Source organism: Andrographis paniculata, unplaced genomic scaffold (assembly GCF_009805555.1).
Source record: "Andrographis paniculata isolate CXL003 unplaced genomic scaffold, ASM980555v1 Contig62END, whole genome shotgun sequence".
In the NCBI taxonomy this organism is placed as follows: domain Eukaryota; kingdom Viridiplantae; phylum Streptophyta; class Magnoliopsida; order Lamiales; family Acanthaceae; genus Andrographis; species Andrographis paniculata.
Genome location: NW_026137598.1, coordinates 3523528 through 3535109, shown reverse-complemented (window position 1 = coordinate 3535109; position 11582 = coordinate 3523528).

The window sequence follows — 11582 nt, the reverse complement described above, 5'->3', positions numbered from 1 at the left end:
TAATTTTTCATCTACGGCTTTTGGGCTAAGCTGGATCTTTGTTTTACAATAGTAGATATTTTTAAAGAATACGACATTTCTTGATTCTATCATAGTTTCTCTGATAATCTCAAAGATATCCAATTTGTGAACTACAAAACTATAAGCACTACTTTTTAGTGTATATCCAATAAATATTTAATCTACCATCTTTGAGTCGATAGTGCATTGCTTAGGAGGTAGAACTTCCACTTTCGACATACATCCCTACACTTTAGAATATTTGTATATGAGTTTTTTTCTTTCCAAAATTCATAAGTGAAAAATCTTGGTCAGGATGTAATTCTCAATTAGAACTGCCACTCTCCATAAGTTTTCGGGTAATCCTGAACTTATCAACAAAAAATTCATCATTTTTTTAAGTGTTAATTTCTTTTGTTCAACAACACCATTTGATTAAGGTGAGTAAGAAACCATTATTTGATGAATTATGTCAATTTTGTTATATAATTACTCAAAATTTCAAATGATTTTCATTTTACATCCAAGTGATTTTCAACCTCACTTTTGAAGTTTTTTAAGAGTTCAATTGCTTCATCTTTTCTTCTTAATAGATAAATAAAGCATTACCTTGTAAAATCATCAATAAAAGTGATGATTTTTTTTTTAACATTTAGTTTGCACAAATTTCAAATCACACACATCAATATGGATTAATTCCAATACTTTAATTTTTCTTTTGACGGAAGACAATGATAGCTTAACCCTTTTAGCCTTCACACAAACTTCATATTTACTTTGTGTTGTTTACTTTTTTTAATATTTAATAAATTAATATGTACTAATTTTTTTTTTATAGCATTTAGGTTTTCATAAACCGAAATAGTCAATTAAATACAAAGAAAAGCATTGTGATTATTCAAAATAGATTCTTGACGCATAGTCATTAAATCTAGTTTGAATAAGCCATATTAAGATAACCTCTAACTAACATATATATATATATTTTGATAAAATAAATTTATCATTACAAGGACTAATTTAAAGTCATGTTTTACAAATAGCAAATCAAATACGAGATTTTTTTTGATGTCATATACATGTAAAAAATCCTTTAATGTGAGCTCTTTTTCCGAGGACATCTTTAACACTACATCCCACATACCTTTGATCTCGGAAGTTGTTGGTTTATCATATATAACTTTCTTCCTTCAATTTCATTATATTTCAAGAAATTTGTCTTATAAGAACATATACAGTACATAACTTCAGTATCAATAAATCAAACACTTAACTTTTAATATGATTACTCCCGTATACCACAATAACAAAAGCATCATTTATGAGGTCACAATTAGGGATGTCAAATGGGGCGGGCTAGCCCCAGACCTGCCCTAGATCTGCTCTTAATGAGGCAGGTTCGGGCCTAAATAATGTGCTCCAGGTGGGTTGTGAATTTTAAATTTTAAACCCGTCCGAATTCGAGATAAATTACGAATTTTACTAAAAACCCGCCCAACCCGGACCGAATACCTTTTTTAGTTATTATAACTAATATATCTATATTTATATAATAAAAATATATTATTTATTTATTTAAATAATTTTAAACATAAAACTCAATTAGTCGTCTGCCCCAACCTTAAATTCTTAATTTCTTTTTTCACCGCTGCTTTTATTATTATTATTTTTTCTATGTTGTGGTAAGATTACGCATTGTTTATCGCATACAACACACACACATATATATATCTTAATATTTTGAGTTTATAGTTTTAGTTTTTGGTTAGTTTACTCAACGATCTTACAACAATTAGTAGCAAATTGATTCACATCAAGATAAGATATTTTACTAAGTAAAATAGCATGTGTCACTGAATAATTAAACAACATAAATTAAGCAGACAAGGCAAAATCATAATAGCTACATCGTTACAAAGTTACCTTATTGTTTACACAACACAAACAATTCAAAAATAAATGAAAAATATGTAGAAAACTAGCAATATAGAATGAAGAATTAAGTCATTTACCCAACATATCTAATATTCACATGTTCTACAGTAGCAAAAATCTGCATTTCTTTTACGTTTTTTTTATACTATTCACAGAAGCAGGTTATAACGTTTATTGTCATATTACAATTTTTTATGTAAAAGTATTAATTTTTAATTTTAATTAATAAAATATAATTTTTATATTATTATTTTTATGCAATTGCAGATGAAATATGAAGAAGCAGATAATTCTTTACCATTTGTAGGTATTTCAAATTTTTATGTAAATATTCCCACAAATGCGATTGAAACTTTGAATATTGATGAAAGTAGCATCAAAAGAAAAAGAACGTCCGAGGGTTGGAATCATTTCAAAATAATTAAATTAGATAATATATCATATGGCGAGTGCAAGTATTGTCAAGTTCGTTTGAAAGTGCCAAGTGATTACGGGACCAATCATTTGTCTAAGCATTATGAGAAGTCTTGTAAAAAAAGACCAAGAAAGATGGATATCCGAAAAGCTTTTATCAAAACCACTAAACATATTGATGGAACCAACAATCTTCAAAGTTACATGTTTAGCCAAGATGAATTGAGACGTGAGCTTGCTATTACGGTTATTCTACATGACTATCCAATTTCAATGGTTGATCATATTGGATTTAGAAGATTTTTTACAAGTCTTCAACATAATTTCACGGAATACTTTCAGGAATGATATCTTCAAAATAAAAAAGGTAAGTGTTATTCATTATTGGATAAGCTTAAGTGCCGAATTGCAATCACTATTGATATGTGGGCATCAAGCAATAATAAAAAGGTTTTTATGGAAATCACTGGTCATTTTATTGATGACTCGTGGATCCTTCAAAGTTTTATATTTAAGTAACTTTTATTTTAGAATTATAATTTTATATGTATTTACATGCATAATACTAATTAATTGTTAATTTTTATAGGTTTATTTATGTTCCGGCTCCTCGTACAACTGAAGTATTGTCTGAAGTTCTTGTGGAATTACTATTGGATTGGAATATTGATAACAAATTGTCAACAATTACCGTTGACAATTGTTCTACCAATGATGCCATATTCCGTCATGTTCTGAAAAATTGTGGAATTACTACACATGTGATGCTCAGGTCATATTTTAAATTTGATTGTGAAAGACGGTCTAGAAATAATAAATGATGTTATTTAAAAAATCAAGATAGTGTTGTTTATTGGATTGTTTCACCTGCTAGAGTTGAAAATTTTGAGGAGGCTGCACGCCAATTGCATATTGATTGTAGTAAAAAGCTAGTTCTTAATTATAAAACTCGTTGGAGCTTGACTTATTTGATGCTGGAAACGACTATTCATATAAGGAACTCATTCCACGAGTTAAACGTCGAGAGAGGCATTATGATAGAGTTCCTAGTGAAGAAGATTCGGAGAATGCGAAAAAAATTTGTGCAAAGCTGAAACCTTTTTTTTTTTTTATCAAACCACGAAAATATTTTCTAGCACTCTTTGTCCTGCATCTAATTATTTCTTTCAAAAGATATATGATATCAATTTGAAATTAGATGAGTAGGCGAAGAGTTCAAATATGATGCTTAATGACATGACTTAAAACATATTGGTGAAATATGAGAGATATTGGAATAGTTGTCATATTATATTGAATTTTGTTGTTGTGTTGGATCCTCGATACAAAATAAAGTTGGTTGAATTATATTTTCCGTTAATATACAGTGATAATCAGTAGGAAATATTGAGGAAATCCAACAATATTGCTATAATTTCTTGCATGACTATCAATCTAGGGATACATGTTCAAGTATTGAACATTTATAATGCTTGGATTTGAGAAATGCATTATCTTATAATTCTACTTGTGACACACTTGAGAGTGATACTTTAGCTTTGTATGATCAATATATTGAGAGTGTCAACATCTGAATTAGTTATATTTGGAGGAAAATCTGTAGCCAAGAACTCTATTTTTTTTATGTTTTGAGTTGGTGGAAAACTAATAGAGAGAAATATCCTACTTTGCAAAAAATTGCAAGAGATGTATTGACTATTCCTATTTCAACAATTGCTTTTGAATCAACATTTAGTATGAATTAAAAATTGGTTAGTCATCATCGTAATAGGCTTAATTCATCTACTTCGGAGGCATTAATATGCGCTCAACGTTGGTTATAAATCAAGCTAGAAGTAAGTATTTATTTTTAACATTTTAATTTGTTTACTTGAATAATATATATATATATATTTTCAAAAATTAGGTACTAGTGGATTGACTGTTAGATCAAAAAGTTCCTCCTGCAATCTTAGATGGAGATGAAAACTTTGATGTTGAAAAATATTAGAATTAACTATTTTATGTTTTTAATTTTTATATATGTATTTGCATTGTGCTTATGTACTTCTATTTTACTTTTATGGATAACATTGGATTATTATTTGAACTATATTTTTTTTGGTGTTTTTAGTGCTTAATTTCTTTTAGTATTCGATTGTTAAAAAGAAATTATTTTTTTATTATTAGTTTTTATTTTTTTTTTAAAAAAATGGATTTGCCAAGTTGGTTCTGAACCTGATGGATTCAAGGCGGGGCGGGACGGATTATGAGACCTAATATTTTCTAGCGAGGCGGGTCCTGGGGCCTACAGAGGTCGTTCCGAACCCGTCCCATTGACATCCCTAGTCACAATCAATTCTATGGAACATCTTGACGAATTGGAAATTTTGATTTGTCTTTTTCTTCTTAGACAACAAATAATCATTCCCCAAGTGTTTTTTTTTTCCCACAATAAAAACAGTTACCATCAATTTGGACTATTTACCACACTTTCTTAAGACTTTCCAACCAAATTAGTCTTAATAATTTCTCTATCTTTGGTTTTGTACTCTCTTTTGTCATCCTCACTAGGGATTCGAACAAACAAATCATCAAGCTCTACTTACTTTAGCTCATCATTCAACCTGAGCTTGAACTTACGCTAATTTTGGGGCAACTTATCGATCATCACACCTATGATGAACGATTCATAGAGTACAGTATATTCGTCGAGGACATGTGAAATTCTTCCATATTTTCAACAACCGAACAGTTCTCTACTATACCATTGTCCATAAATTGGTTAAAAATAAGTATTTTAGACCCAAATATACTTGGACTTGAATTTATTTTTCAAGGGCGTAACATACCCCTTTGACAAACTTAATTTAATAATATGCATTGTAAAATATAATAGGAGTATTACTAAGATTGTCTTACAGGTTATATAGATGTCATGAGCCTATAATGCATCATAATGAGCATTGGCTTGGGTCTCCATCCGCATTGTTAGAGACCATAATAAAATTTCCGAAAGCATCAACAACATTGAAAACTTGAGAGCATGTCATCTTGTAATACAATATTAGAAAAAAATAAAACAATGCCTTGCAATTGTTGGTAAATAATAGTTATATTGTAATGCGGGATAATACATTACAATAAATAATACAGTAAAATAATCAACAGCTGAGTAAAGTGATGCTTTCCCTGAAATGATGATATGTTGCTGAGAAATTAATAAAGCAGAGTAAAGGATACCATCTGTCCCTAAGATAAATTACATCTCGATAGTGCTTATGATGTATTTTGTCCCCAAAGGTAAAAAGATTTTCTTCTCAGGCTTAATTGACACCACAATAAGACAGAGTTCTGATAAACTAAAATAAGGCGAAAGTCGAGCTATGTCAGGAGACTAGAAATCAAGGAAGATTTTCTGGAATGCTACCGAAAAACTCATCGGGAAACTAGGTCACCACCGAAGAAAGAGGATATCAAATAGATGAATGATTGATTTTGGTGTGTTTTGGTTTGAGAGTGGGGAGGACTTTATATAGGCGTATCCACTCAATCAAAACGGTAGAAGATTAATTAGCGGCCATAATGCCTGTCTTAATTACCAACGTAATTGATGATTGTAATTTACGTTAATTTCAGACATTCCGTTTAAAGTTATAATGAATTATTCACCGGATAAAATTTTATCCAAATAATTCTACGGCGTGGGTCATATACTTGGATTAATTTTGGGTTTCGCAATTTAGTTGTTCTCGAGACAGAAAAAATTAGTCAAGTATTAACCAAGTCCTATATAATATATTTTTAATCCAAATTAATTGAGTTTGTTGACCCATGGCATTTTCATCGCTTTTAAAAATTTAAAATTTAATATTCCTCAATCGATTAAATAATTAACTAACTATCCAACAAAAATATAAAATACTTAAAAACCAAGATATATGTATGTTATTCCTATCATTGCCTACATAGCTTTTATTTATGATATATTCTATTTCTGTCACTCATGAGTATATAGTTTTATATTTACTTTTCCATTTAAATGCATATATTTTTTATTATATAAAAATATTTTTTCACATTTTATATTTATATATATATTATTATTATTATTTTATACATAAAGTGCAACAAACAAAATCATTAAAATATTTTTACACATTCTATTTACCAATAAAATATATTTATTTTTTAGTTTATTAAAAAATATATAGACATTTGAATAATGCTTTGCAGTCCATTTTTAAACCTAAGACAGTAATTTATTTTATTTCTTATTTTTTACTTGTGAATGATGTTTAGATAGTGCTTAGTTTCGTGAATCCTTAGTAGAATTAAGATTGTTTTTGACATGGATCGATTATAACTAACATCAGCAATACCACTAATAGTATAGTCTTACCTACTACAAAACACACGATTCAAACTGGATAACGCTATCTCTTATTAATTAAAGTAATGGTGAATATTTAAGGAATAGGTGTCGTCACTTGCTTTCTATATACATATAAAGCAACTTGGAATGTAATTAGTTTGATGTTAGTTGAAGTAATAGCAAACTTATATATATATATATATGGGGTGACGAAACTAGCATTTAAATTGTGATAGGCAAAATATTATAATTTATTTAATATTTAGCAAATAAATTTAAATAAATAATAATGACATAATTATATATAAATTTTTATATAAATATATAAAAATTAATATTTTTAATAGTAAAAAAATTATAAAAAATTTGGCTTGGAGGGTCCCAAGCCCTAGTGCAGTTCCGTCTCTATATATCTATATATATATATATATATGTATATAAATAATTGAAAGAAAAGCTGAGAGATGATCAGTAGTTGCCATTAGTTTAAGGCATTAGCTTTACTTGTAACTTAATTAAACCTTTGCTGTGAATATGATATTGGCTGGTGGCAGATATCAATGGCACTTATTAACTCAAATTAATTAATTAACTAACATATAATGGACTTAGCGTCAAATCCTCCATGATGAATTCAGGTAAAATTAAGTTCTTGAAATTGGAGACATGACAAAAGGAGAATTGACGTATGAGTTATCACAAGTCATTTATGCCCTGCGTGCAGGGCCAGTCTTGGCTTTCGATCGGCGCTCGAGGCGAAAAAAAATATGGAATCCTAAATATATATATAAATAAATTTTTTTATTTATAATAAAATTTAAATAATTAAATAAAATAATTTTCTAATATTTTTAGATGAAAAATAGTATAAAAGTATATTTCTAAATTTTTTAAACATATAAGATTTGAACGATCTCAATGTTAAAAATTTATTTGTGCACTATCAAACTACTATCATTTATAATTACATGTATCAAATACATTTTATATATAAAAATTATAAATGTATAACATAAATATATAACGGGTCTCTTATTTACTGTGAGCCCTGGGCGAGCGCCCCTTCTGCCCGGGCCTAGGGCCGGCTCTGTCTACATGTAATGTAGTATATCATACAGTGATGAATTTAATTCATTATAAATATTTAAAAATTGCTATAATTGAAATAAAATTTTAAGTTTTATATTTTGACATAGTATCAGAATTTATTTATTTTTTTATATATTTTTTTATATAAACACAATCTACTAACACACATTTTTGCCGATATGTTTAAATTAGAATTTATTTGGAAATCTCCCGATTCGGAGAGAAATGGATGTCCGAAGTAGAAATGGAGGAGAAAAAGATGTTGGTGATGTTCCTGTACTCATTCTCGATGGAGGGACTTTGGAAGGCTTATATAAACTATTCGGTGATGGCAATGGAGGTGGAGAAGGTGAGCTACACACTGGCGGCAATGTCCGACGAGCAACTGTTGTTTTTGTTTTTGTTAGAGTTCTCATTCAATCCTAATTTGTTCATAGTTGAATTTGGAGTTTGCATTTGCATTTCCATTCAAGAGGCAACATCACCGGTTGAACGGCTACTATTTGCATTTGTATTCAACTCTGATTCTGTTCAAAATTGACTTTGTGTTTGAGATTGCGATTGTGTTTGCGTTCAATTTTTTTGTCAAACTTAATTTGGTTTAATCCTCTCTTGAGTTTGACGATAGGTGTTAAGATATATTTGGAAATATATAATTATATTTATGGTAGTTGTCTTATTTAAGAAATTTATAAAATTGTTAATTTATTTATATTATTTATAAGTCACTTTAAATATGTAATGTATTCTTATAATTGAAATAGAGAATTTAAATTTATATTTTAACATCTATATTTATAACAGACTTGCTTGTCCTTTCTCACTTGAAGAATGGTGAAAGATACATCTTCTAAGCGCCATGAATTCATATAGTACGTTTTTCTCATTAAATCAAACTTATGGAATCTTCACTCATCATGCTTGAGAATTAACTACAATCATTCCTATATGTGAATTTTTAATTCATTCCTCCAAAGAATTATTTTCAATACAAAATTTATTATTTTTTATAGTAAAAATATATTACTTTTGTACAAAAATAATTTAAAATAGCAAAATAAAATATATTAATAATATTTTTACAATCTTTTATATAATGCAGTTGAATATTTTTAAAATATAATGTAAATAACTTCGATTATACACTTTAATACAACCTGCTAATTAAATCAGCTAGTTGTTGGATAATCGGTTGATCGATTATTAATTTAGTCGATAGAATTTAATTTATAAATTAAATTCATAATTTTTGAAACTGATTATTCAGTGAGTTAAAATGCATATAGACTACATAATGGTTGTCAAAATATGATTCAGACATATAAATATCGGTAAGCCACAGGCGCGCGCCGCTCACCCGGATCTACGAATGTGATCGTAGGTTGAGATATTAGACTTGGGCTTGATGAATATTAGACTTGACGAAGTCTATTGTACATAATAAAATATATATATATATATATTTGAACCTTAAGCCCAAGAAAATAAATTTAGATAAACCGAAATATAGCCATAATGCACATAGTTGCATGCATGAAATTAATGCACTATAGTGCATGAAAAAATTAAATTAAATGCATGTATTTTGCATGCATGGAAGAAATTTGCGTATATTACTATATATGCATAAAATTCAAATATTTTTGAATAATGGAATAAATGCATGTTAATGCATGCAAATTAATGGAATTCAAACCAATTTGAATTGGTCCTCGTGGGTTTTACCTTAAGCAATCAATTCAAAATTTAATTGGTTTGAATGAATTAAAGTCTCCCTACTTGTACATGCCTATATAAAGGCCTTGGCTCTTTCATTTAGATACACAACAAACCATTCTTTCTTCCATTCTCTCTAATATATATATTTTATTTGTTTCCGGCGATTTTTCCAGCGAGATTTTGATCAATATTCCAGCCTTTTCCTTTCTATTTAAACCTTCCGACATAGTAAAAGTTCGCCTCATTTTAGTTCGTCGGAGCTCTGAAATATTAGGGTGCCACCTAATTCGGAGACGAACGTCGTTTCATCTTTGGGAACGTTGCGCCACGAACCGGAGACACTACCGGGGCATATTCGTTTTTACGGAGAGAGGTCCTACCTCGACTCGACGTGATTATCGAATTATTTCGATAAAATTATCATGATTATCAAATTTATTTTGATAAATTGATTATCGAATTTATTTCGATAAAATTGTTGAGATATCGAATTTATTTCGGTAATTATATTTTTGCAATATAAATTATTATTATATATCTAACAATCGTAAAAATGAAAATATATAGATATATTGCAAGAATAGCAGCCAACGATCAATATGGCAACATCATGGATGCTGTCGAAAATCAGATCGTATCATTGGCCGGTGTCGACCTCCTTGAGGTATCGGCTAAAGACGCTTTGAATAACGCAATGCAAGCTAGCAGCCTAATGTGGCAGGAAAATATGTTATTTTACTTAATATCTATAACATCTGCGTTGTATGTGCTATAGGCATGTGTATATAGACTGTCTAAAAAGAAGAAGTCTAATCAGAGTTCTCACTTAGTCGAGACGTCCTACAGAACTGATCGTGACTTCAACGTTAATAATCTTGTAAATTTTATATACAAGACCAGTCATGTTGTAAGTCTGAATGCATGGTTTATTGATACCGGTGCCACGTGCCATGTCTGTTTCGACAAGGAAAGTTTCTCGATTTATAAAAAGACTGAGGGAAGAAAATTATACATGGGTAACCATGCCTCTTCCGAAGTCAAAAGAGTGGGAACAGTGGTACTAAAAATGTCTTCAGGGAAAGAATTAACCCTGAAGAATGTTCTACACGTTCTTGACCTCAGCAAGAACCTCATCTCAGGATCGCTACTGGTCAGACATGGTTTTAAACTAGTCTTTGTTAGCGGATAAATTTATTTTATCAAAATACGACATGTTCTTAGCTGAAGGGAATCTTTCTAATGGAATGTTCGAATTGAATGTAATGGCAATGCGCCAAGCACCGCATGACAGTTACAATGCTTCTTCTTCCTCGTATATGGTTGAGTGTTCCGATTTATGGCATTGTAGATTAGGACATGTTAATCTAAATGCTATAAAAAGATTAGTAAATCTCGATTTACTAAATATTAAAGAAGTGAAAACTCAAAATAAATATCAAGTTTGCGTGGAGGCAAAAATGGCTAGACTAACATTTCCTTTAGTTGAAAGAAATACGGAGCCAATGGAATTAATTCACACAGATGTGTGTGATTTGAAATTTGTGCAAACACGAGGTGGAAAAAAATAATTTATCACCTTTATAGATGATTCAACAAGATATTGTTATATTTACCTGTTAAGGGAAAAAGGAGAAGCAATAGAAGCCTTGAAAAAACTTCAAAAATGAGGTGGAAAATCAACTAGGCTATAAGATTAAGGCTGTTCGGAGTGATCGAGGTGGCGAGTATGTAGCTCAATTTGAAGAATCATGTAACGAAAGTGGCATAATTCATCAAACTACGGCTCCATATTCACCTCAATCGAATGGAGTCGCAAAACGCAAAAATAGAACCCTTAAAGAAATGATGAATGCCTTGTTGATTAGTTCAGAATTACCCCAAAACTTGTAGAAGGAAAGCAGTTCTAACTGCAAATTATTTTCTGAACAAAATTCCATTTAAAGGTAAGGATGTGACTCCTTATGAATTATGGAAAGGCATAAAACCTTCATACAAATACTTAAAAGTGTGGGGGTGCCTGGCGAAAGTGGAAGTACCACCTCTGAAGCAAGTCGCTATCGGCCCGAAGACG